The sequence below is a fragment of the Pinus tabuliformis genome, chromosome 2_1, assembly GCF_031772625.1.
Source record: "Pinus tabuliformis cultivar Carrire ecotype Pingquan chromosome 2_1, CPIR1, whole genome shotgun sequence".
Lineage (NCBI taxonomy): Eukaryota > Viridiplantae > Streptophyta > Pinopsida > Pinales > Pinaceae > Pinus > Pinus tabuliformis.
Window position 1 is genome coordinate 764217685 of NC_142299.1, and position 27851 is coordinate 764245535.

Genomic DNA, 27851 nt, shown 5'->3' on the forward strand with positions numbered 1-27851 from the left:
TTGTGTAATAATCCCTCATGTCCAAAAAGATTAAAATCTAGAGGAGGGATAGCACTTCGGGTCGCTTTAACGAGCTGGAGAGGCCAATCACTCGGCAATCTTTTCATATTTTATGAGTCAGGTGAAAAGAGCTTAAAGGAGACTCTTTTTTTGAGGAACAAGTGATAATTTCAGGTAGCAGCTGATTCCAGGTAAGGTTTGGAATTTTCCAATCATGGCAGTGTCACAAGGATGGCTAATAGGATCACTCTTCATAGCTGTTCCTCAAAAGGGGTAAACAATCAGATGGAGGTGAATGATCGGCTAAAATAAAGTGGAGGTGATGATGAGAACACGACCAGGGCTCAAAAGCTGACGATAATGCATTCACAATGGTTATTTACCGGAAATTGGTTCATTTTTTAATGAGCTTAAACTCTGGGGTAAACATTTGCTCACTGCTTAGGTTTAATTTTTAATGAGCTTGAACTCCACATAAAAATTGCTCGTGCCAGTCGTATAATAAGGATTTCTCATCGATAGGTTCAATTTTAGGGAGCTTGCACCATTCGAAACTTTGCTCCGGATACTTTCATTATGTAAGTTAGGAACGACCAATCCTACGAGTTTAAAGGGTTGAGAAACTACAAAATAAGAAAATAAATGGTCGCTATTTACTTTCAGGCAAAAATGTTTGCATGCCCCCAGGCATAGTGAAGTAGAGTTTTCAGGTTACCATATGAAAGCTCTCGCATACGCAAGATTGCTCCATCCGCGTTGCAGACAAAACACTTCTTTGGTGATGTCTACCGAAATAGACAAAGGTGAGTGGCGTGGTTGCCTCCACTCACATAACTTTGACGAGGGAATCTTATTCCAGTCTAATCCCATTTTCCTAAACGGATGGGTGTGTCAGACTAGTCATATCTCCCCCATGGAAACCTACCCTATACCCAAGGTTTTCCTACCGAAACAGGCCAGGGTGCATGCCCCCTGGGTTTCAGTCATGTCCTCCTGAATCACTCGCACTCTTCAGGTGGACGGACTGGAGATTGATGAGACATTCCTTGCGTGAAAAGACCATTTAGGGATGGCATTTGACTATTAGCTATGTGTGAGCCAGGGAACGAAAGCTGGTCTACGAGCTGGACCATTCGGCCTTCATGCAGAAAACACATTACTCTAAAGAGTGAGGAGACAATGGCTCCCATGCTATAAATATAGTTGCGCCCAAGGAGTAGATTATAATCTAGAGGTCCTTGGACTACCATTACGTTCATATAAATGGTTTTCCTTCTCAACGTTATGGGTACATTGGGAAGGATCCCTAACAGTCGACTGGTTCCTTTGTCGAAGCCTGTCAGATTTCTCATCTCAGGCAGAAGCGATGGCGAACCAAGCGCTTCCCAAGCAGTTGAGGAAAGGATACTCATAGAAGCCCCTTCATCTATGATGGTACCGACCATGATCATTTTGTAAGCTTGTACAATGATTCGGAATGGTACATTAGCCGGTAAACGGGGTCTGCCTAGTAGATTCCAATCGAAGGAAATGACTAGGTTGCTTGGAGGTGGGACCGAATAGATGGCCGGATATGACTCTGACGAACTTCCTTCCTGCGGTAAAGGAACGGGTAGATTGCCCCCATATTCATCAGAGTCTGTGTTTACGAAAAGAATTTGAATGGTGTCGTTCTCATTCTCTTCGGTGATTATATCATCTGAAGATGGACCTTCTGAAGACAAGACCGGGTCGACTGCCGCCTCAACCTTTTGACTTTCATCTGGTATGGATTCAACGGGTTTATCTTCAATGACAGATGCTTCGACCGACCACAATGGCGTGTCAGTCGGATTTTCAACTAGTGATGGACTCGGCAAGAGTTTCTTGTATCCAGGAGGAAGCCGTAGCGGTGAAGCAGGATGGTTATCCAAGACTCTTTTAGCTTCATCTAGGAAGGGACAACGGTGGATGACGTGATCGCCTTCACACAGTTTACAAGGAAATTTACATTTCCTTTTCTGTCCAAATGCTTCGCTTTCACTAGTTGATGGTGTACTTTCAACATGATCTTCAGAGGTTGATGACACCGGATTGTGCAAACGAGGAGACCAGTCCCTTAAGATCTGAGGGATGCAAGGAAAATCTGGATGATAGTGGTATCCTTTGCAAATGACACATGGAGATTTAGGCTTTGACGGTGCAGTGTGTGGATTTTCACTAGACGATGCCCGGTTACCCCTTTTCGCCTTTGGCTCCTTCTTCTTCTTCTCTTTCTTCTCATTCCCCTTCTTCTCCTTCTTAGTTACTTGAATTTTGGTTTTACCAGCTTTATCAAGTGAAGAGGAAGGGAGAATCGGACAAAGTAGAAGGTTGGGGGGTAACTTTAGTATCATCCAGTTGCTGACTCGATTGTTCAGGAATCACAGTGTTTTGAACGATGGAGGTCGAGAAGAGCCATATTGGGAAGCCAATCGTCAATCCTGGAAGTGACAATGTGGCCATATGAGGTGCACCAACATCTCCCCAAGAGGAGAAAGGACTAGGATTTCCTCCAAGGGGAAATCCTTGGTTGGTGGGCTCCATTTTTCTCAACCTAAGACCAACGCGAGAATGGTGATATTATTCTGATTAAAATAAATTTTAGATGCTTTGACGCAACTTGTTTTTTCAATTTTTAAGAGTCGAGAAAAAACAAAAGATGACTCTAGTCGCCTTCGATTTTTAATGAGCTTGAAGTGACAAGTGCTCAGATGGACCTTTTCCTTTAAGGAGTCTGAAAAGGAATGAAAGAGACTACTCTGGAAATCTAGACAGAGGGATTACCAATCCAATCGCAAAACTACAGAATACTTTTTACGGTACAGTAGTCAATATTCCCGAATGTTGTGTTCAGTGCATTGCGATCGATAGGGCTGTAGACATGACTTCCTATGGATAAAGGATATAGCCTATTGTGGTCTCCCAATATATACTCGACGGTACGTGGGAGCACAAGTCCGTACTGGCACTTGTCGTCTCAAAGAGGAGGAATCACCCAACCAACAATGAAAGCGACAGTTACTAGGCTTTACGACGCCGGAATATGTCTCTAGCCTAGACTTCTAAATGTTGTGCGTTAGGTTCCAAAGCGTTTTTATGTTCATTAAATTTATTTTACAGTTGATCTTTCTTAAGAAATTTTCCTTTCAGGTTCACCGTGTGATGTAGATATACAATTCCTAAAATGCAATCTAAGATGATAAACAATCGTTTAATCTTCTTTTTGCAATGAAAATCCTAGCTACTAAAGAAAGAGAGATGACATTATTTCAACATAGAGCAGAGAGCACACACTAGATGCACTATCCTAAATCAAACCAACAAGTAGTCTAAACGCAAATGCACATGCATGTATTTTTTTCATCTTTCTTAATGTGTGAATGACAAGAAGAATGCTAAGTACAAATCTGAATTATCTTTTCAAAGCGACAGTACTAACAAATTTCTCTTCAGAAACGAAAGGAAGATAATGACGACACTTTACTATTTTGAATTGAAAACTGCTTTCGACACTTGAAAAACTACTAATTCAAATCAAATACAAGAGTAACTGTATAATCGACCATCAAGAACAATAGAATTCTTTTCTTTGACTGAAAACGAAACTTGTGACACTTTCAAATCAAGAAACAAAAGTTCTATTATGCTACTTCTTTGTAATAGAGAACTGTAAATGGCACACAATACATACAAAAATTCACAATTCTTTGTACTATGGAGGCGGAATGATGGAAAAGAAGGGGGTTTCTACAGTGGTATACTGATCACAGACAACAAAACTCCTGAATAAATCTGAAGAGAGTGAACACAGAAACCAAAATATGAGAGCAGAAGAGGTCTTGTCTAATCAGCGCACCTGCAACACAGGGAAAGTGCGATGAAACGCACCTACTGCACACGGGAGGTGCGATGCATCCAGATTCCCAAGAGGAGAAAGTGCGATGGTCCAGGGACGAGACTTCAACTTGGTTCCGGGTCATAGTTTGCAGCTTAGTTCAGGGATTTAGGCTGAGCTAATGATAGTCAGTAAATAGAAATCACAGGGGCTGATATAATGAGGTTACTAGAGCCACCACTAAGGCAATTAGGATGTTTGCAAATCGATTGTTTAGTTTATAAACAAAACCCAGAGATAGACTGAAGCAGCATTGATCTACTTTGCACTTGCATAACAAATGCAGTTCGAAGGCTAGCTGGCTTAACTTCAGGCTCCGTCTCTAAGTTTATAAAACAAACAAGCATAGACAAGCAAACAAGCTATTCGCTCCCTAGCAGAGTCGCCATTTTGTTATTGGGAAATCTAGTGTCCACTCGGAGCTGCTAGTCCCACTAAGACTGGTAGCTATCTTAGAAACAAACAAACAAAAACTACTTTGGCTTTCCTTTATGAGAAGTAGATAAGAGGGGAACAAAGGACACCAACCTCAGTCTTGGGCTTGGTTCCTTGCTTGGTTCCTCTCCCTTTTGACAGATGCTTGCCGCTTTTCTTTCGTCTACCCATCTTCAAAGAGCACCTTTGGAATCAAAGTAGCATAATACTATCAAAGAACAGAGATCTACAATCACAAACAATATAGGACTAGATATATATTGACCACACAAATGCATATATCATCAAACATACAAGAATGTGGAGGAAAACTTGAATAGCTTTATTAATATCAAGAATAGCAAAGAGGATTACAACCAATTGTTCTGACCCAGCGTCATCCTCCTAGCATGAAAACCCTTCTTCACCTCAAGAAAAGCTTAGATCACCCAACACTATGATATTCCACCAAGAAACCAATAGCACTTCCTTACAAGATACAAAATTCCAGCCCCTGGATCTCTAGGATGAGGGATCCATATATAGATGATTGCAAGGGGGTGAGTTAGCTCCTAGGATTTTGATTAGTGTCCTCTCTCTGATAGTTCTTGATTCCACTTGGAGATTGATGATCTCTTACTCATCCCTGGGGGAATTCAAAGAGGCAAGTGTCATAGGAAAAGTTTCTGGAAGATTCAATGACGATCCACCTTGCAAACTGTCTCTGCCATTTGTCTACTCTCGCCCATCGCACCCTACAGAAGGGATTTCTAGTATGCATCACACCCTTTACACTGGGTAGGTGAGATGCATCGTACCCTCTGCACTAGGCAGTCTTTATGGTCCAGCTTTGACCAGTTCTGAGCAGTTTTCTGTGGAGAACTTCTGGGAGATGATGTAATTAGCTGACCTTGTTCCTTTAGGGTGTGAAGAAAAACTTTTAGGGACTTAGGAGCCCTTGGTTTATGGAAATGTATGATTGGGGTTGCAGTGCCCAAAAATGTCTATAACAATAAGACATCATACTCTGAAACAACATTTCTATATCAACTTGTTGTTCAACATTACAGCCCTCAAATACATTGGTTTTATCATGTTTCTTTTCCTTTACAACCATCAGTAAGAATTGTTTGCATGAATTTATCATTCTTTTCATCTACCCTGAGTTTATGAGAGTATAATTATTCTTGAGCTTATGAGCTCTTACAAAATATTCGATTCCATCTTTAACAAGTAGATACTTATTCTCAGCTCTATAGAAAATAGCCTTTCTATCATACAAGTAAGGACTTCCCAAAACAATTCCACATATATCCAAAGGAATAATGTCTAACTCAACCTCATCTACAAATGCTGACCCAAAAGAAAACTTGAGTTTGCATTGTCTAGTCACTTGTAGTTGTGCTTTATCATTCAACCATCCTAATGGGTATGGTTTCTTGTGAGGTGTAGTTGCTAATCCCAATTTCTTTACAATTGCTTTAGAAATCAAATTTACTTGTGAGCCACTATCAAACAAAGTATCAATATTTTGATTTTTGGAAACAACTCGAATATGGAAAAGATCATGTCTTTTTCTGTCATTTTCTTCATCAATAATAGATTGAGTAGATTTACCAGTAGATGCTTCAGAATTCTTACCTTTTATACCTATGGTTGCAATAGTTGTTTCATCTTCTGAGTCTGATCCCAAATCTTTCTAAATATCTGCAACAATCTTCTTCTTCTTGCCCTCGGACTTCTTAGGTCTCAGCTCTAGATGCAGAATCCAACAATGCTCATCATCATGCCCATCCTTTTTACAGTGAGTGCATGAAGCTTTGCTTTTCTGTGCAGTGTTAGCCTTCCTTGCTTTCCACTTCTGCTTTCTTTTCTCCTTGCTATTACCTGCAGTGGGTTGGGATGGTCCCCCAACTTTTGGATTTCCATTCTTTCCTCTAGCTTCTAGATGAGTAGCTTGTACAGATACCTCATCTATACTAGTGGGATTAAACATGAGGATGGTATGCCTCATGTAGCTGTGTAGACCACCAATGTACTTCAAAAGAGTCTCTGGTGAGTCTAATGAGATACCCAACATCAATGCTCTCTTTCTAAATTCTTGAGTATACCCTTGCACACTTTGCCCTTTCAACTGTCGAAGAGTTTGCCAAATCATCATGGCTTGTTACATGTAGGCCAATGGATAGAACTGCTTTTTGATTGTAGAAACAAAATCAGTCCAGACAGAGATGGTCTTACCATGTCTTTTCATATCAGCTTGGGTTCTGCCTTCCCACCAAACCAAGGCAGTGCCTCCTAGGCGTAGGCTTGCCAGTTGAATCTTACTCTTGTCTGAGTCTATGTTCTGTACCCTGCAATACACATAAATTTGTCTAATCCAATTGTCCAAGTTTTCAGCATTTAGCTCTCCATCATATATAGGCAAATCAAACTTAACATCTACCTTGATCAAGGATGCTTTCTTATTATGCATAGGGCTATTAGGAGGTGTGAGAAAGCTTTCCTCTTTCCATTTTCCTTTAGAGTGGTCATGGAAGTGAGACTCATCTTCTTCTTTATCTTGCTTAGAACCCGAGGAGTCTTCAACCTTATGCTTTCTAAAGTCCTTATACATTTCTTCTACCATAGACTTTATAGCTGGGAAACTTTTTATGAATTGAGGGTCTGGCCCCACAGAACCTTCCTCTGACATTGTCTTCCGAGGATAGACTCTCCCAATTTCAGGATTAGTTTCCACCAACTCTCCTTCTCCTAATTTGAGCTTTGATCTAGTGAGCATTCACAGCTAGACCAACATAAGCTTGTCTAACCTTACAACCTAGAGCTCTGATACCACTTGATCTGATAATCACCCTATGAGTGACCTCAGTTAAAGATTTATTGAATAAAGGTATTACAGACTCATGTGCTGGTGTGTGTGCCTATGTTATTGAAGCAACAGATCGATCAGATTGCCAATACACAGACAATAAAATGGAAAGATAGTAGAGAAATACAGTAAGCAAACACAAGAACATAAGGAATTAATAAGGAGTTCACCCTATCCTCCAGGGATACATCTCTGGTCCAACTCTCGGTGGTGGCCTTATTTTATTGTGTTTTAAGAAAATAATTACAATGCAGGGACTGAATATGAGTCTCCTAAAACAGATTTGCTTGGTAGGGTGGTTCTTGGATTCCCAAAGCCACTGGAGTGCACAGACTCTCTTTGCCTACCAGCTCTTTGACCTTTCTAGTCTGACAGATCCTCTTTGGGATGGCTTGAATCTCTCAAGCTCTCTGGTGCTTGACATTGCCTTTGGTTAGCTCGGCCCTCTGTCATCTTCTGCTTTTGCTTCATTGTCTTCTTTTCTGTGTTACGTCCTCCTTTCGGGATTCTGGTCTCTCTGTCTCTCGTCCTCCTCTTGGGATTCTCTCTGACTCTCTCTGTGTGACTGTGTATTCTGTCTCTATTCATGGCTTAAAGCCACTCGTTTCCATGTCTGTTCGGTTCCTCTTCCAGCTCCTTCGAATCACCTTCTGCAGCTGCACTTGGAGTTCCCTGGCTCGGCGTCATCATCAGCTCGTAAGGAGTGGCCACATGTCCTCCTATAACTCGTTCCAGCCTACTTCATCAATTGAATTCTTCAGTTATATTCGTGGAATGAGTCTTCCTCCACCATGTCGGTCAAAACGGACCTCAAATCTTTACAAATGGTAGCTTAATCCCTCGTCGATTCTCCTTCTCCATCGAGCACGATCTCAGTCGTTAGATCGAGGCCTCTAGATCCGATGACATACGCATGTTTCGCGCGATTGACTTGCTCGACCGTTAGCATGCGATCAACGACGGTTTTCTCTCTCCTTCGCTTTCCATGCATCGATCGTTGAGTGGGATCGCTTCGCTTTCACCCAATACTGCTTACCGTTTGAGGAGCCCCCGATCAATACCACCGGTTTCGGAGCGGGTCCCGCCTTTAGCTTTTATCCCTTCTGCCTTTTTCCCTACGGTTCTCTGGCTCCCCACGCGACTGTGTGCTCGGGGCTTCTCCATTTCGGCCCTTTCACCCATTGCGCATCAAAAACTTCCTTTATTTCCCGATCCGGGCCTCCCAGGGGCTAATTTCACCTCCCGCGCAGTCTCCATGGGCCTCGGTCAGCGCGCTTTGACCGAGGTCCTCATCGTTCCACGCTCGCTACCATTGCCACTGGTTTAGGGGTGTTTTTGATCACTGTTCTAATTTCTTTGATGTTCGTCCCAACCTGATACAGTCATGGTTCCTTTGACAGTTCCTTATGGATCCAGTTTGGATCAGCAGTATGGAAGGAAGTGTTATACCACCATTTAGCTAGAGGTAACCACTTGACCCATTGTGTTTGTTTGGCAGATACAAAGCAATGAAGATATCCTTCCAAACATTTGTTCACTATCTCAGTTTACCCATCAGGTTGAGGATGATAAGATGATCTATGAGCTAATTGAGTACTAAGACAAGAAAATAATTGCATCCAAACATTTCCAATGAAAATGGGATCTCTATCACTTACTATAATCTTTGGATTTCCATGAAGCTTCTGAATTGTTTCCATAAATGGAGTAGTAGCTGTGTTGGCTTTAAAAGGATGAGATAATGCCAAAAAGTGTGCATACTTGGTAATTCTATCAATTACCACCATGATGGCACTCTTTCCTTCGGACTTGGGTAAACCTGTGATAAAATCCAGTGATACCTCTTCCCAGTGGTGACGTGGAATGGCTAAAAGTTGTAGTAGACTCGGGGTCTTAATTGTCTCAACTTTATGTTTTTGGCAAATCAAACATTCTGCCACAAATTTATGAATATCAGATTTAAGGCCATCCCAAACAAAATTCCTTCTTGACCCTATGGTATGATTTTAAAAATCTCGAGTGCCCTCCTACGGGAGAGGTGTGCAATTCCAAAAGAATCTTTTGTTTGAGTTAGAAATTCTTATAAAGATATAAGAGATCTTTGTACCATAATGAATCATTTTTCCAGCTAAATGTATCAGATGTACTTGCATCTTGCTGCAAATTTTGAATGAGTGACCACACCTCTTCATCATTCTTCCATTCATCCCTTGCTTCGGTTATCTATTCAGGTTGGATAATAGAAATGAAACAAATAAATGCTTCCACATCCTCATCCTTTCTTGAGAGTGAACAACATTTTTCTTCCCTTTTTTGTAGATGATTTCAAAGTCATAACCCAACATCTTTGTCACCCATTTCTTTTGCTCTTCTGAAGATAATATTTGTTCCAAAAAGTATTTAAGGCTATCATGATCTGTTTTTACCTTTAAGGGTCTTCCCATTATAAGGTCGTCATTGCTTTAGTGCATGTAGTATTGTCAACATTTCCTTCTCATAAATATGTTTGAGTAAATACTTTCCTTTGATTATACGACTTTAAAAAGCAATGGGTCTTCCTTATTGCATTAAAACAACAACATTTCCATTTCTTGAAGCATCACATTCCACAATAAAAGTTTTTGTGAAGTCTGGCATAGCTAAGATCAATGCTTGGCACATTGCTTCCTTAAGATGTTCAAAGGTCTTCGTTGCTTTTGTAGTCCAATAAAATGCATCTTTCTTCAGTAATGATGTTAGAGGTGCCGCTATTCTCCCATAATTATTAACAAAATTGTGATAATACCTTGTGAACCCAAGAAATCCTCAAAGACGCTTTATGGTTGTGGGGATTTTCCATTCCTTAATGGATGTAATTTTGTTAGGGTCTACCTTAACACCCTCATGAGATACAATATGACCCAAATATTCCACCTCATGTATTGCAAAGAAACATTTGTAGTTTTTTTCATATAATTGTTACTCTGCCAATAGTTTGAGAACCCTGTCAACATGTTGAACATGATCCTTCCAAGACTTGTTGTAGATTAGTATATCATAAAAAAAAACTAACACAAATTTTCTAAGGGTTTGAAAATGGAACTCATCAAACCTTGAAATGTGGAAGGTGCATTAGTAAGGCCAAACGACATGACCAAAAATTCATAACGACCCTTATGAGTTCTGAATGTTGTTTTTGGAATGTCTTCAATCTTCATTCTAAGTTTATGATATCTTGAACGAAGATCTAGCTTGATGAAGTAAATTGCTCCATGTAATTCATCCAACAATTCATCAATGATAGGAATGGGAAATTTATCTTTAATAGTGAGCTTGTTGAGCTCCCTATAATATGGAAACATACACCATGATCTATCCTTCTTGTCCACCAATACTACTAGAGCAAAGAAAGAACTTTGACTAGGTTGAATTATACCAGCCTCTAGAATTTTTGCAACCATACATTCAATTTCACTCTTTTGGGCATAAGGATATATGTAAGGTACGATGTTTAGAGGAAGACTTCCTAGAATCAAGTGAATCACATGATGCTGATCACGAATAGGTGGGAGGCCTTTGGGAGTCTCAAACACCTTGGAATGATTTTCCAAGGCTTTTTGGAGATCTGGAGAAATGGATGATTTCGATGTTTGAACCCCTAGTGAGCATAATTGTGAAATTACGCCCCGTTTTTATTTCTTCAGAAGCTTTGTCATGCCATTAGAGATAATTTACTTTCTTGGTTTCCATGCGATACTCCTTAATTCAACTTCCTTTCCTTCCCAAAAAAAATCAATAAAAGTTCTTGAAAATTGAAAGCTATCATCCCTAAAGATTGTAACCATTAGAATCCTAGTACAGCATCAACACCACTCATTGGAATGGAAATCATTGAACTATTCAAGACATATTTCCCCATGGTTAGCTTGATATTATTGTTATAGACATTTTTTTGCCTTACAGCATTGAGCATGAAATGTCCATAATCCAAGGGATCCAAAGTCCCTAAACATGTTGTTCCTACACCTAGAGGAACAAGGCTAACAAACCACAGCAATTCACAGAAGTTCTCCACCAGAAACTGCTCAAAAACAAGTCAATTCAGGATCAATTCAGAGGCTCCACTAGCTGTCTGCGCTGAAATGCAGAGATTGCACTGGCTAGGTGCACTGCAACGCAGGTAGAAGCACTACCAAGGTGCGCTGAGCGGGAAGTGACAAATGGCAAGTTCATTCAACGAGGTGGAAAGACCCTAGAAGCTTCCAGAATCTTCTCCAATGACACTTACCTCAAGGAATTCGACTAGTGATGAGTAAGAGAATCTTAGTCTCCAAGTGGAAGTAAGAACTGACAGAGGGAGAGGACACTAGTCAGATCTCAAGCTGACTCATCCTCTCTCCAAACATCTATATATGGATCTCTCCTCCATGAGATCTACAGGCTAGAATTTTGTTATTGCAAAGAATTGTTGTTGGTTTGAGATTGGAATCATTGGGTGCTTAATGCTTTGAAGGGAGGTGAAGATAGGAATTTCATTTGCTGGGAAGGAGATGCTGGATTGGAACTCTCTTGGTTGTATCTCCTCCTGAGCCTTGTTATTCATCAATAAAGCTATCTTGGTTTCTCCTATATGCTGATGTGTCTTTGATGTATGATTGCATTAGTGTATTTGGTTTATTTCTAATCCTGAACTAGTTATGAATATGAATCTATGTCTTTGTGTAGTGTTCTCTTCTTGTGATCTTGCAGAAACCTGTTGAAGCTGGGCAAGCGAGAAGGCAAGTAGCTGGGAACTCTCAAAGAGAAGAGAAACCGGATCGAGGGACAAACGGAAGACACCGGTTAGTCCATCCATCTCTCTTCATTCTTAATTCATAAAGGAAGAATACTAGAATAGCTGTCTCTGTTTGTTGCTAAGGCACTGTCACACCTTAGGTGGATAGGATCGTCCTGCATAGGCATTTTTCCCCACAACAAATTGGCGACTCTGCTGGGGAGATCTGTTTAGTCATTTTATTTGTGTTTCTATCATTGTTTGTTTCATAGACTCAACAGCAACAATCGAACTGCATCTGCTATTCTCAGATGCAAAGTAGACAGCTGCTGCTTTGATCCAATCACTGGATTTGTCTATGATCTGAACAATGGACTCACAAATGATTTGATGATCCTTTGTGATAGATCTTAGTCCTCCCTCAAAGCATCCCTTTGATTGTACCTTGCTTGTTGCTTTTATTTGGCCTGAAACCGTAGATTAATCAGCAAACTGTGACCCAGAACCCAGTGAGGAACTCTCGTTTCTCCTTCAGCGCAGACTCTGTGAAGAGGTTCTGCATTTCAACGCAGGTCCCGTGAAGGCTACCTGCGCTGAATGTCAAAACCTCTGTGTTAGGGGTGCGCTGATCCAGTTAGGCCTTGTGCAGCTGGGGTTCTCTGCTCTGTTTAGCCTTGTTTTGATCTTTGATTTTTGCAGCCTGTAACCATCATAGGTACCTGTCTGATAACTCCTTTTCTCTGCTTAAATTCCGCCTCCTTTTGTACAAAAAGACTGTGAGTGTTTTTATGTGTTTGTGGCATCATTTACAGTTTTCCTTTGCAAGAGTGAAATAATCATCCTGTAGCCCTTGATTCAGATCTGATTGATTGTGATCTTAGGAGAGAGTTCATTGGCTGTTTACAGTTGGTTATACATTCATTTTTGCTTTTGGTTTGAGTTTGTCTCTTTTGAGTGTCAAAACAAGTATTCATTTCGAAAATCGTTAAGTATTGTAATCTCTTCTACCCTTTCTGATTTCGAAAAAGTAAACTTGTTTGTATTTGTCATTTAAAAGCAAATTCAAAGTTGTGCAAAAAAGCTTTCTTTTTAGGCATCAATATTAAGAAAGCGGAAAACAAACACTTGCATTGTGCATTTGCATCTTGATAGTTTGCATGCTTGATTTAGGAAAAGTGCATTTAGAGTGTGCTGATTGCTCTCTGAGAAAAGATGGTGTCTTTCTTTTCCCTTTGTAGCTAGGATTTTCATTGTTGAAAAAGAGATAAAATTTGCTTATCATCTTTTAGATTGCATTTAGGAAGTTGTCTATACATCTCGTGGTGAACCTCAAAAGGCAAACTTCTAAGAAATATCAACATAAAATAAACTGAATGAACTTAATAACGCTTTGTAACATAACGCACAACATAGAGGTCTAGGCTAGAGACGTGTTTCGGCGTCGTAAAGCCTAGTGACTGTCGATCTCGCTGATGGTGGGTGATTCCTCCTGAGGGACGATAGCGCCAGTACGGATTGTGCTCCCACGTACCGTCGAGTATATATTGGGAGACCCCTATAGGCATAAAACCTTTATCCTTAGGAAGCCGTGTCGGCCGCCCTTCTGATCGCAATGCACTGAACACAGCATTCAGGAAGATTGACCGCCCGTACCTTAAAAAGTATTCTGCGGTTTTGCGAAAAGTTTGGCACACCCTCTACCTAGATCTCTAGAGCAGTTCCTTTTGGCCTTTTTAAGACTCTATAACGGAAAAAGTCCATCTGAGCATTTGTCACTTCGGGCTCGTTAAGACATCGAAGGAGACTAGAGTCATCTTTAGCTTTTTCTCGACTCTTTAAAATTGAAAAAGCAAGTTGTGTCTAAAGCGTCATTAAAACTTATTTTAAACGGAATAATAATTTACCCTTATTCCCGCGTTGATCTTTCAGTTGAGAAAATTGAGCCCTCCAACCAAGGAATTCCCCTTGGTGGAAGTCCTAGTCCCTTCTCCTCTTGGGGAGATGTTGGAGCGCCCCATATGGCCACATTGTCGCTTCCAGGACTGACAATCGGCTTGCCTGTCTGGCTCTTCTCAACTAGTGTTGTTCAAAACACCACTATTCCTGAATAGTCGAATCAACAATTAGACCAGACCAGAGTTACCCACCAGCCTTCTACTTCATCTAATTCTTCCTCTCCTCCTTCCTCTTCGCTTGACGGAACTGGTAAAACAAAAAACCAAGTTCCTAAGGAGAAGAAGGAAAAGAGGAAGAAAGAGAAGAAGAAGAAGGAGCCAAAAGCGACTGGGGGCAAGCAAATATCGTCTAATGAAAATCCACACACTGCACTGACTAGGCCTAAATCGCCATGTGTCATATGCAAGGGAGACCACTTCCACAGAGATTGTCCCTGCATCCCTCGGATACTAAGGGACTGGTCTCCCCGTTTGCACAATTCGGTGGCATCAACCTCTGATAGCCATGTTGACAGCACACCGTCAACTAGTGAAAGTGAAGCCACAGGACAGAGAGGGAAAGCTAGATTTCCCTGCAGACTGTGTGAAGGCGACCATGCCATCCACCATTGTCCCTTCTTAGACGAGGCTAAAAGAGTTTTGGAAGATCGCCTGATTTTACGAGCGCAACTTCCTCCTGGATATCAAAAACTCCTGCCAAGTCCTTCACCAGTTGAAAACCAGGCTGGCCCGCTCAGGTGGTCAGCCGAAGCACCTATCATTGAAGATGAACCGTCTGAATCCATGCCTAACGAAAGTCAAAAGGTTGAAGCGGCAGTTGACCCGGTTTTTCCTTCAGAGGCTCTATCTTCGAATGATACGATCACAGAGGAGAATAAAGATGACACTGTCCAAATTCTCTTCATCAACACAGACTCCGATGAACAAGGGGGCAATGTGCCCATTCCTTTATCGCAGGAAGGAACTTCGTCAGAGTCATACCCGGCCGTCTATTCGGTCCCACCACCAAGCAACCTAGTTGTATCCTTTGACTGGAACCAACTAGGCAGACCCCGGTTGCCAGCAAGCATACCATTCAGAATTATCGTCCAAATATACAGAATGGTCATGGCTGGCACTATCATTGATGAGGGGGCATCTGTGAGTATCCTTTCCTCTATTGCTTGGAAAGCGCTTGGTTCGCCTGCGCTTTTGCCTGAAATGAGAAATCTGACAGGCTTTGATAAAGGAACCAGTCGACCTTTAGGGATCCTCCCCAATGTGCCTATCACATTGAAAGGGAAGACCATTCAAATGAACGTGATGGTCGTTCAAGGACCCTTGGATTATAACCTACTCCTTGGACGAGACTATATATATTGCATGGGAGCCATCGTCTCCTCACTCTTTAGAGTAATGTGTTTTCCGCACGAAGGAAGAGTGGTCAAGCTCGTGGACCAGCTTTCATTTCCCGGATCACGCATCGCAAATAGTCATATATCATCCCTAAATGGTCTCTTCACGCAAGAAATGTCTCAACCCTGATGAGCGCGAGTAATCCGAGAGGATATGACTGGAACCCAGGGGGCATGCGTCCTGGTCTGCTTTGGCAGGAAAACTTTGGGTATAGGGTAGGTTTCCGCGGGAGAATATGACTAGTCTGTACCCCGCCCATGCTGGAAGAGGGTTATTCTAGAATAAGATTCTTTTGTCAAAGTTATGTGAGTTGACAGACGGAGTCTCTCACCCTTGTCTATTTCGGTAGACATTGCCGAAGAAGTGTTTTGTTTGAAAGATTAATGAAACAATCTTTGGGTAACCTGAAAGAGGTAGGCCTCTCCCGGTAAAACAAATGTTTTATTGGACTAAGAAGGGGTAACCTTGAAATCGTACTTTATACCTGGGGGCATGCAAACCTTTTGGAGTGCAAGCAAGGGGCGGCTATTTATTTTTTAGATTTTTAGGACCTCTAACCCTTTAAACTCGTAGGATTAGTCATTTCCGAACTTGCATAAAGAAAGGATTCCGGAGCAAAGCTTTGTAAGATCTAAGCTCCATAAAAAATAGCATCTTCAATGAGACATTCTTATCATATGACTGGGTTATCGAGCAGTTTTAGCACACAGTTCATGCTCGTTAAAAAATAAACGCAAGATTCGAGCAGTTTTAGCACACAGTTCATGCTCGTTAAAAAATAAACGCAAGATCCGAGCAGTTTTAGCACATAGTTCATGCTCGTTAAAAAAAATAAACATAAGACTGAGCAGTGTTTTTCCGCGTTTAAGCTCGTTAAAAAATGAACTACCTCCCAGTAAATAACCACAGGTGAATGTAATATCATCAGCCATTAAAGCCTTGGTCGTGTTTGCACCGTCACCTTCACTTTTCCATTGGCCGATCGTTCACCTCCATATGATTGTTTACCCCATTTTGAGGAACAGCTGTGAAGAGTGATTTCACTAAGCCATCCTTGTGACACTGCCGTGATTGGAAAATTCCAACCCGTACCTGGAATCAGCTGCTAACCCGTTTTATCACTCGTTCCTCAAAAGACGAGTCTTCTTTAAGCTCTTTTCATCTGACTCGTAAAATATGAAAAGATCGCCGAGTTTTGGCCTTCCAGCTCGTTAAAGTGACCGGAAGAGCTATCCCTCCTCTAGATTTTAATCTTTTTGGACCTGAGGGATTATTGCACAAAAAGATCGAGTGCTTGTTTTATTCGGCTCGTTAAAACTATCGAAAACTCATCCCTTCTGTATTGTTTTATACTTTTTCAGACTTAAGGGATTAGATGATGAAAAAGGACTTTCGGAGTTGACTTTACGTACCTTTTCAGACTCTCTAAAAATGAAAAGGACCGAGTTATCTTTGTCGTTAGACTCGTTAAAAGCATTAAATAGCGACAAACTTGTCTTTAGACGAGAACGAGTTTCACTATCGCTAGGCTCGTTAAAACATAGCGATGGGCTTGCCCGAAGGGCAAGTTATAGAACAAGCATATGTTATCCTCCTCAAGCTTGACAAAAATAAAGAGGTACTGGTCAGCAATGACTGGGGAAAAATTGGGAGAAACTCAAGAAAACTTTGATGGTAGCAAGTCGCTCTTGAACATGACACTTTTCCTCCGTACCACAGTCGGGTTGGGTTGTTTCGTTCACCGGTCACATCACCATGGTCTCGCCATACCATCCATATTTGGGGTAATGCTACCGATCCATCGCATAAGTGTCGCCATATGTTCAAGAGAAGTCGTTCAGAGAAGTCAACCATGTCCCATCCACTACCATACATTATCCTTCATCCTTTCATGACCGCCACCCTGAATCATATGTCATCAGATCGTTTTCACCTCCATCAAAATCATTTGCTCCATTCCATGTCACTGATATGGGATACATTAAGGCCCTCCTTTGACGGATCACTTCTTGTCGACATCAACTCATTATCCAAGAAGTTGATCTAGGAACAACCCCTTCAGTACTTTGAAGCTTGCATGCCTGAATGGCAAGTTTCTCACTTCCGGCGACAGGTATACATCAATGACCTTCGACCGAAAGATTTTGCGTGGTGTTCGACGCCAAGTCCTTTATTCACACCACGTGAATTGTACTGCAGTACCTTGAGGGTCATTATCATTAACGGTGATTCCTCTCGCGCTTGTTAACGGTTTACCTCATTGACCGGTAATCAAGCGATGTCTTTCCATGTTCGACTTCAGAACATTTCTCACATGGATCGACTTGTACTTAGAGTGAAGATCGGACGAGATTGAAGACCCCGGATCTAGTTTCATCCATCCGAGTTGCGATATATATTCAGGAAAGATAAAGACATTGACATGTACATGATTGCAGCAGATAATTATCCTACCCAAAGGATGATAATTTCATCAAAATTATCAGTCTACCATCAGACGATTGTCTGTTCTATGTACAGAAAAATGAATTTATAAAGCTGAGAATGGGAATGACCGCCTTAGCTAGATCATGAAAGCAGTATGAAAAATAATGTATTGTATTGTATCTTATTACAGGTCTCCTCCCAACATTGAATGAACTTCGGATCCTCCTAATAAAGAATTTCACCCGATAAACGGCCTCATACTTTAGGGGGCAACTGTTATAGACATTTTTGTGCCTTACAGCATTGAGCATGAAATGTCCATAATCCAAGGGATCCAAAGTCCCTAAACATGTTGTTCCTACCCCTAGAGGAATAAGGCTAACAAACCACAGCAATTCACAGAAGTTCTCCACCAGAAACTGCTCAAAAACAAGTCAATTCAGGATCAATTCAGAGGCTCCACTAGCTGTCTGCGCTGAAATGCAGAGATTGCACTGGCTAGGTGCACTACAACGCAGGTAGAAGCACTACCAAGGTGCGCTGAGCGGGAAGTGACAAATGGCAAGTTCATTCAACGAGGTGGAAAGACCCTGGAAGCTTCCAGAATCTTCTCCAATGACACTTGCCTCAAGGAATTCGACTAGTGATGAGTAAGAGACTCTTAGTCTCCAAGTGGAAGTAAGAACTGACAGAGGGAGAGGACACTAGTCAGATCTCAAGCTGACTCATCCTCTCTCCAAACATCTATATATGGATCTCTCCTCCATGAGATCTACAGGCTGGAATTTTGTTATTGCAAAGAATTGCTGTTGGTTTGAGATTGGAATCATTGGGTGCTTAATGCTTTGAAGGGAGGTGAAGATAGGAATTTCATTTGCTGGGAAGGAGATGCTGGATTGGAACTCTCTTGGTTGTATCTCCTCCTGAACCTTGTTATTCATCAATAAATCTATCTTGGTTTCTCCTATATGTTGATGTGTCTTTGATGTATGATTGCATTAGTGTATTTGGTTTATTTCTAATCCTGAACTAGTTATGAATATGAATCTATGTCTTTGTGTAGTGTTCTCTTCTTGTGATCTTGCAGAAACCTGTTGAAGCTGGGCGAGCGAGAAGGCAAGTAGCTGGGAACTCTCAAAGAGAAGAGAAACCTGATCGAGGGACAAACGGAAGACACCGGTTAGTCCATCCATCTCTCTTCATTCTTAATTCATAAAGGAAGAATACTAGAATAGCTGTCTTTGTTTGTTGCTAAGGCACTGTCACACCTTAGGTGGATAGGATCGTCCTGCATAGGCATTTTTCCCCACAACAATTATGGCACTTTCCAGCTAAATTTATAGTTCCTCCATTTTCAACCATCACTTGACACTCTGGTGCTGGATATAGGAAGCAATTCAGTTCCTTGGCTATCTTGCAATGAATAAAATTATGGGTACTATCTGAATCAATCAACACTATTACCTTTTTCTTCTTGATATATCCTTCTATCTTGAAAGTTTGAGGAGTGGTAATTCCTGCTAATGCATTACAAGATATGATCGGATTCATTTCTTCTTTCTTTGGGGTTGGTTCCTGGTGTATATCCTCCTCTTTTGATGTTTCTTGTTCCTTTTCTTCCTCCTCTTTACAATCTATGTAGAATAATTTCTTCTTAGCACACTTATGACCTTTAGTCTATTTTCTATCACAACTATAACAAAGCACTTTTGCTCTTTTTTCCTCCAATTGTTGTGGTGTCAACCTTGTAGTTCGTGTAAGGCTAGGAGCAACAACACTTCCATCTTTATAGTTGTGAGTGGTAGACTTCCATGTTGCCATAATTTTTCTTTCAACTTTTCTTGCCACCCTAAATGCTTTCTTCAATGAATCAAGTTCCCAAAGGTGAACCTCATTTTGGATGTTATCTTTTAAAGTCCCTATGGAGACATAAATCCCATGCTCCTCTGGAATATCGATTACCCTAATATTCAATTTTTGGAAGTCTTCAATGTGCTCCGCCATTGAACCCTTTTGTTTGAGAGTTATTAATTGGCTAAAGGAGGTGTTTCTCTTTGTATCTTCATAATGTGCTATCATTTGATCCGTAAAAATTGACTAGGTGACAAGTGGTTTGCGAGAACAAAGGCATCTATACCATACACATTGATTGGGTTCTAAATATAAAGATGCAATACATACCTTTTGTGGGGGTTGCACATGATGTAGATCAAAATATTGTTCCATCTCTAGTATCCAAGTTACCGAATCATTACCATAGAACTTCCTCATATATATATTTGGAATGTGGTGGCTCTTAAACCCCCACATTGGAGTCTCTAAAATCATAATTGATATTACCTTTGTCTTCATCATGATTTTCATGGATTTCCTTGTAACCACTGGGACGCCTTTCTTCTATCAACCATTAGGGGAATTTTGAGTCTAAATTGGGCCTCCTAAGAAAAATCTACAACCAAAATAAACATTATAAGAACCAATATGATTCAGAATGATGACGCCGACCATGGGGGATAATTCACCATTTTTGGAGTAAAAAAGTAAAAAGTTAAAAAAATAAAAATAATAAAACCAACATGAACATACCAGGCATGTCAAAACCAGCTAGGAAATCACACAAGCAATCTGTTACCTGCAAGTATTCCCGCTGAAGTAGCTTGATCCTTGCCTTCCTTTACTTTCTTGTCCTTATTTGCATTTCCTTTCCTTGTCCTTGCTTTTCCTTTCTTTTCCTTGCTTGCTTACTTTCTTTCTCCTCTTGGTGCTTTCTCCATTCTCAGAAAATTTATAACACTACACTTACAAAAGGCTGGCCAAAGCTACCAACTGATGCTCTGAGGTCGAGGCCTCTAATTTCTTCAATTTTCCATTATTTTACTTCATTTTCCTCCTCACATGCAATCTGTGACATTTCACCTTCCTTTTCTCCAAATTTCCATTATTTTCATAAGTAATGTGCCAAAAATACATTTTTTCCTTTCATAAGCCTTAGCAATTTCCTTTTCCAATTTCCCCTTAGGAATAAAACACAACAAGTGATGCCCACTAGGATATTTTTCCCAACATTCAACATGGAATAATTGTCCCTTTCTCGTGGTATTATTTTACCTTTATTAACTTTTATTACATGAACTTTTAACTCAAGGCTGTTACAGACCCCTCCCCGTTAGGGGAACACCATCCTCGGTGTTAAACCAAACCTAAACCCAACAAAACCACTGAAGATAAAAAAACATACTTCCTATGGAGCTTTATAACCCAACTCATTGTATTATTTACAATAACATCATGCTCAAAAGAAAAACCATCATGTAAAACATGACAACATGACAACCATACCACTTATTGGAGCTTTATAACTTAGCTCATAGCGATATCTACAATAGCAACCATACATAAATATGTACAAATACCAAGATTTAGTTAACTTCACTGGTAAACAATGAAGGATACATAGCCCACATCTGATCAACCATCGTCCATGTAGCTTCATCGGTCCCAAAGTGATTCCACTACACTTTAACTTTGTCGAGTGCTATGTTCGGAAGCACGAGATGTTTCCACTGCAATATGCATTGGGGTTCCGACTAGAATTCTCCTTCTTTCTCCACATGCAATACAGACCACTTAATAACATGATCAACATCCTTTACATATCTTTTAAGTAATGAAACATGAAAAACATCATGGAATTTCACTATCGGAGGCAGTGCAAGTTTGTAGGCCACTGGTCCAATCCTCTCAAGGATCTCAAAAGGCCCACAATACTATGGTGCCAACTTGGCACATGATCCAATCCTCAAGGATATCTTGGGCTTGATGCGAAAATACACATGCTCCCGAACCTGAAACTCCTTAAATTCCCTGTGCTAGTCTACATAAATTTTCTGCCTATCATGTGCCGCCTTTAGATTCTTCTTTATAACATGCATTTCTTGTTCCATGTTTGCCAACATGTATGGTCCAATAAGCACCCTGTTCACTAGATCACACCAGCTGATGGGAGTCTTACAACTCTGTCCAGACAATGCCTCAAATAGACTCATCCTCAATGACTCCTGATAACCATTGTTGTATGAAAACTCAACCAATGGAAGGTACTCCTCCCATCTCCTTTGCTGACGCCTGACATACATCCTAGACATGTCCTCCAATATCCTATTGACCCTCTCTATCTGTTCATCTGTCTATGGATGATAAGTTATACTGAAGGCCAACTCTGTCCCCAATCCTACAAACAACTCCTTCCAAAACTTGGAAGTGAACTTGGCATCCCTGTCTGACACAATATTCTTCGGAACACCATGCAATCTCACAATCTCCCTAATGAAGACCTATGCTACCTCACTAGATAAATAGGTAGTCTTCATTGGAATGTAGTCAACTACCTTACTAAACTTGTCTACCACAACCATGATAGAATCATGCTGCCTCGATGCCCTCAGAAGACCTATAATGAAATACATGGAAATGACCTCCCATTGACACTTGGATGCTTACACTCTACTTTGACCCGCTGACAGTACAAACATATCCCCACGAACTCTCCTACTTCCTCTTTAGATTCGACTAGTATTATAACTTATTTACTACTATCAATGTCTTCTGATATCTTGGGTGACCTGAATATGGTTTTACATGAAACTCCCTCAAGATAAGCTTCTTAAGTTCATTGTCACCCGACACATAGATCCTATCCGTAAATCTCACCAAGACATCTACTATAAGATGATAATCCACATCCCGATCAATTGTACCCTATTGTAACTTGAGCATAAGCTCCTTGTACCTATCATCTTACTATCCTGCATGTAAGATCTGATCCTATAAATATGTCCCATTGAGCTCACTGCTACAACATGGTTTAACTGCACTTTCCTGCTAAAAGTAGTTGCAACCCTGTTCTCCTTACCCTTGATGTATCTGATCTCAAAGTCAAACTCACTAAGGGTAGCCAAACATCTAGCTTGCCTGGCGTTCAAATTTGGCTAGTCAAATAGATGTCTTAGTCCATTATGATCGCTCATCAACCCGAACCTCCCGCTAAGAAGGTAATGTCTCCACATCTTCAAGGCATGAATAATAACTTCCAACTCAAGATCATGATTCACATAGTTCTACTCATGCTCATTTAATTTCCTAGACTCATATCATATCACTTGTCCTTCCTACATAAGGGCTCCACCAAGCCCTCTCTTGCAAGAATCTATTTATACTACAAACTCTTTATCGAGATTTGCAATCTTTAACATTGGAGCATTTTTCAGCAACTGCTTCAACTGCTCAAAACTGGATGCACACTCCTCTGTCCATTCAAACTTCTTACCTTTTCTCTGTAATGATGTAATATGATATGAAATGTGTGAAAAGTTCCTAATGAACCTCCTGTAGTAACCTGCTAAGCCCATGAATGATCTGACTTCCTCCACATTTCTAGGAGTTGCCCACTCCATGATAACATTTATCTTTTTCGGGTCTACTGCTATTCCATTATTAGAAACACCATGTCACAATTAATGTACTTCTGTTTGAAAGAAACTACACTTTCTAAGCTTGGCATACAACTGATGCTCTCTTAGCAATCTCAACACTGTTGCTAAATGCTCGACATGCTCTTCCTCATTCTTAGAATATATCAAGATGTCATCAATGAATACAATAACAAACTTGTCCAGATAAGGATGAAAAACACTATTCATCAAACACATAAAAGTAGTTGGAGCATTAGTCAAACCAAATGGAACTACAATAAAATCATAATGCCCATACCTAGTCCTGAAGGCAATCTTGTAGATGTCCTCTTCTTTGATGCGTACTTGATGGTATCCTGATCACAAATCTATCTTTGAGAACATTGCTGCTCCCTTCAATTGATCAAACAAGTCGTCAATCCTAGACAATGGATACCTGTTCTTGATTGTCACCTTGTTTAGCTACATGTAGTCAATGCAAACCTAAGAGTACCATCCTTCTTCTTATCAAACAATATGGTGCACCCCAAGGTGATACACTTGGCCTAATGTATCCCTTGTCAAGCATTTCCTTCAGCTGCAACTTTAACTCTACTAATTCTAGAGTGCTCATCCTATAAGGTGCCTTTGATGTTGGTGTTTCCCTTGGTACCAACTCAATACAAAAGTCTACTTCCTCGTGCAGAGGAAACTTTGGAATCTCTGCTAGAAACACTTCCTAAAATTGTTGCAATACAGGGTACCAATTGAAGATTTCTGCATCCTCAACATCCTTACCCTTGTCATTGGAAATATGAACTGCAAACATCACACACCCTTTCCTGCAGCTGTGCTTAGCCTGCATAGTTATGACCATCCTCACCAGTGTAGGCTTCTTCTTCCCATGCAAGATTCTCTTCTCTCCATTATCGTCCAGTCACTCAATAGCCTTGTCACATAAATCTACCTTGGTCCTGTGAAGATACAACCAATCCATACCCAAAAGCATACTATCTGATCCTAATGGTAGTTCATTCAAATCTCCTACTATAGGCATACCATTCAACTCAAATGCACAAGATCTTACCCAATGATGAACTCTCTTCTTCATACTTGTAGCCAACTACACCAACTAAGACTCTACATGCACTTATTTTCTCAAGCCACATGTATCCAGTAGGTTAATATTAACATAACTATAATTAGATATAGGATCAATCACAATAGAAATAACTTGATCACAAAGCTTACCGTCCATCTCAATGATAGATCCATGGTGATCTTCCTGCCTGTTTTCCACAACCGCATAAATCCAAGGAATACTATGACCAACATCCCCAACTGTCTGCGCCTCCAAAGCATAATATATTTGAGGCCTACCCCCCTGGTACAATGGACAACACTTCTTACGATGATCTTTGCCACATATCCAACACTACAACAGTAATATACTATCACCTCTAGTCTGCTTCTCTCTAGGTTGTGACACATTTCCCTTCTCAACTGCATTAAACTTCTTATAAGGAGCAACATTTTCTTTCTTACCTACATCTTGAGGTATTCCCCACTTCAACAACCATTTTCCTTTTAATTTTGCATTTTCTTTCAAGTCATGTTTAGGTTCAACATTTCTCTTTGACTGCTCAAACAATGCTTCAATTTACGGATGGATTCCTCTAACAATATAGACTCATCAAACTCAATCTGGTCTCTATATGCTGCTGGAAATCTGCTGATGAATCTCTAAATCTTAGCCTTCTCCTCCTTGAGATATGGCACATACCTCAACAACTCCAAGAATCTGCTAGTGTACTCATCATCTGTCATAGAACCCATTTATAGCTCATAAAACGCCTTAGCTCTATCATCATAGTACCTCTCCAATAAGTACTTCTTCTTTAAGATCCTCTCGAAATCATCCCAATTCAAGTCTTCTTCCTAAATTCCCTTGACATTCTTCCCATCTTCCCACCAAATATCTTCCTTCCCTTTAAGATTGAAGGTGGCTATCTTAGATTTCATGTTCTCTAAGTAGTTATGAAATCTGAAGAATTTACTCATTCCAAGCAACCATGCCTTTGCATCTTCTTACTTCTTCATCTCTCCATCAAATGTAGGAGGTTTTACCTTCTTGAACTCCATAGGTAAATACTTACCCCTCCTATAAGGATGATGATGGTGATGACTATAATGATGTCTCCTGGATGAGGAAGTAGAATGGTGCCCATACATACCAATCCTCCTATCAGGTGTATCCAATGATTTTCCACCTATAACTGTGTCCCCTCTATCCCATCTATATATGGACCGAGATCTGATACCATAAGCTCCATTAGTTTTCTCTTCTTGCTCTCGACTAATCCTCAGTTATTCCTGTATCTGTAACTTTGACAAGCTTTGAAGGATTGTTGCATTAACCTCTACCTGCTTCTTCTGAGCCATTGCAAGTCTTTCCTGAGCCTCAACCAACCTGTCATTGTATGAGTTTCAACTTATGATCTATGCCATCAAGCTCCTTAATGTATCTGCTATACCAGGAGAATACTCTCCTCCTTGCTTCCCAACTGATCTGCAGAGATAATCATGAGAATTGTAGTCTACCATTTTTCTCATCATCTTTTATTTCTCTTCATCCTACAAGTATGCCATGTCAGATAAACCAAATAGATGCCAAAACCAAATCCATACCTTAGTGATGTTCAAGGGAGGTTTATCTCATCTACAAGATCAATCCACATTAGAATGTACATGTATAATCATAAACATATCTATGTAATAATATAACATCACAACAACATCATGCATGATCATACCAACTGTATACCTTGATCCCATGCATGAAAACCATAACCTTGACAACATTAGACTTACCCAAAGAGAGTGAAACCATGCTATGATACCACCTTGTGGTATCAGATATGACCCAAAGAGAGCACAACCCACTTTGATACCACCCTATGGTATCAGATATGATCCAACAAGAGCGCAACCACTCTGATACCACCCTGTAATGTCACCTCCTCTCACATCTACCCACTTTCACCGGCTTACCTGGGGTAAACATGAGATGAGGGGTTACTATGATATGACTCAACCTCCTAGATGACCTTAAGGAAATGGAGTCGACACAAATATACCTTATTGACTTCCCTTAGGTGCCATAGGACCCTTAGGAGTAACTCAACCTCTCTAGGTGTCCAATCCGTGATAAAACTAACCTTTTCCCTGACCTAGTGGTGGGCCCCAGTATTGCAGCAATAATGCTGCAACTCCTGGAACTCCCTCTTTAATTTTATCAACCCGGTAGTTCATAACAAACTTGGAAGCGATGGTGCTATATGCACAAATACTAGCTCTTGCCGCGGCTGTCACTTGATCAGCTGGCACAAGTCCGCTAGGAGCTTAAGCCAACTTGTATGAGCTCTTAGAAGAAGCTTTTTAACTGATGGATGAAAGCTAACTCAAAGGAAGCTAATCTACTTGTAGAAAGAAACTGAAAGCGGAAAGGAAATGCAAACCCAAGCATACCCTAGTTTTACCGACTAACCCTACTGGTGCAAGAAAAATGATGAAAGCTATAGAAAGGAATGCCATTGACTCTTAGAAAGGTAAAATGCATGTGACTAAGCTACTTCTGAAGTGAAATCTGAAAAGAAACATCTTTTTGTATTTTTGAGTAAGTTGGCAGAATTATTGTGCATGTGCTTTAACTGTTTTTGATTGTGCAGAGGTGAATTGGCGAAAGGAAATGCTTGCAGGAGGTTGGGAAGGTTAGAAAAGGGCCTAAGGGGTCCCTAGCACCCTTCCAGAGAGTTTCACAGTGATTGGATCTCAAGAAACCGCTTTCGTGAGCTTCTAAAGGAAGTTTGCAGGGGTTCTACAGGATGTTCTGAAATTTCTACAGGATGTTCCGAAAGGGAGTTTTGGAGGGTTGATGGAGGAAAAAATGGTGGGGAAGTGGAAATGGAGGTTGGATAAGGATGTTAAGGGGTCTAGGACCTAGTGAATGAGGCTAAGGAGTGATTGGATTTTTTCAAGGATGGAGGGAGAAATGATGCACAAGAATGTAGAAATTAGGGCAAAGTGAGAGAATGTGGCAAATGAAAGGCAAGAATCTAAGTTGGAGGACAAAGTAGGTTGCATGGATGGGGGTAAAGGTAGGAGAAGAGGTTTCACAGGCGCTCTGCACGTGATTTTTCAAAACTAACCAACAAAGACTAAGAAAACCAAAGATCTAGCTGTTTTAACCTAATTTGACCTAAATAACAACAAAGAAAATGAACAACAGTTTATTTGCAAAGAAATCATGTGAAATAGCTATGCAAACTAAGCAATCATGAACCTGAGCATGTAACCACAACTGGTATCAACTTCTGCAAATGAGAATCTAACACTAATAATTGCATGATGAAGCAAAGACAATGTTTTTGGTGGCAGCAAGGACACCTTGGTCTCAGCTCATGGTCCCACAGAGGGAGAGGTGAGATCAGGGGTGCTTGATAGCCTTTTTCTAAAGATCTTTTCCGTTACCAACCTATTAAATCAACTTAAAACATAAGCAACTATTTCTATCAGCAAAAATGAACTAAATGACCAAACAAGATTGTAACCTACTAGCAGAAATTAATTAAAGACAGCAGAAAAACATATAATAGTGCACGGATGAGGT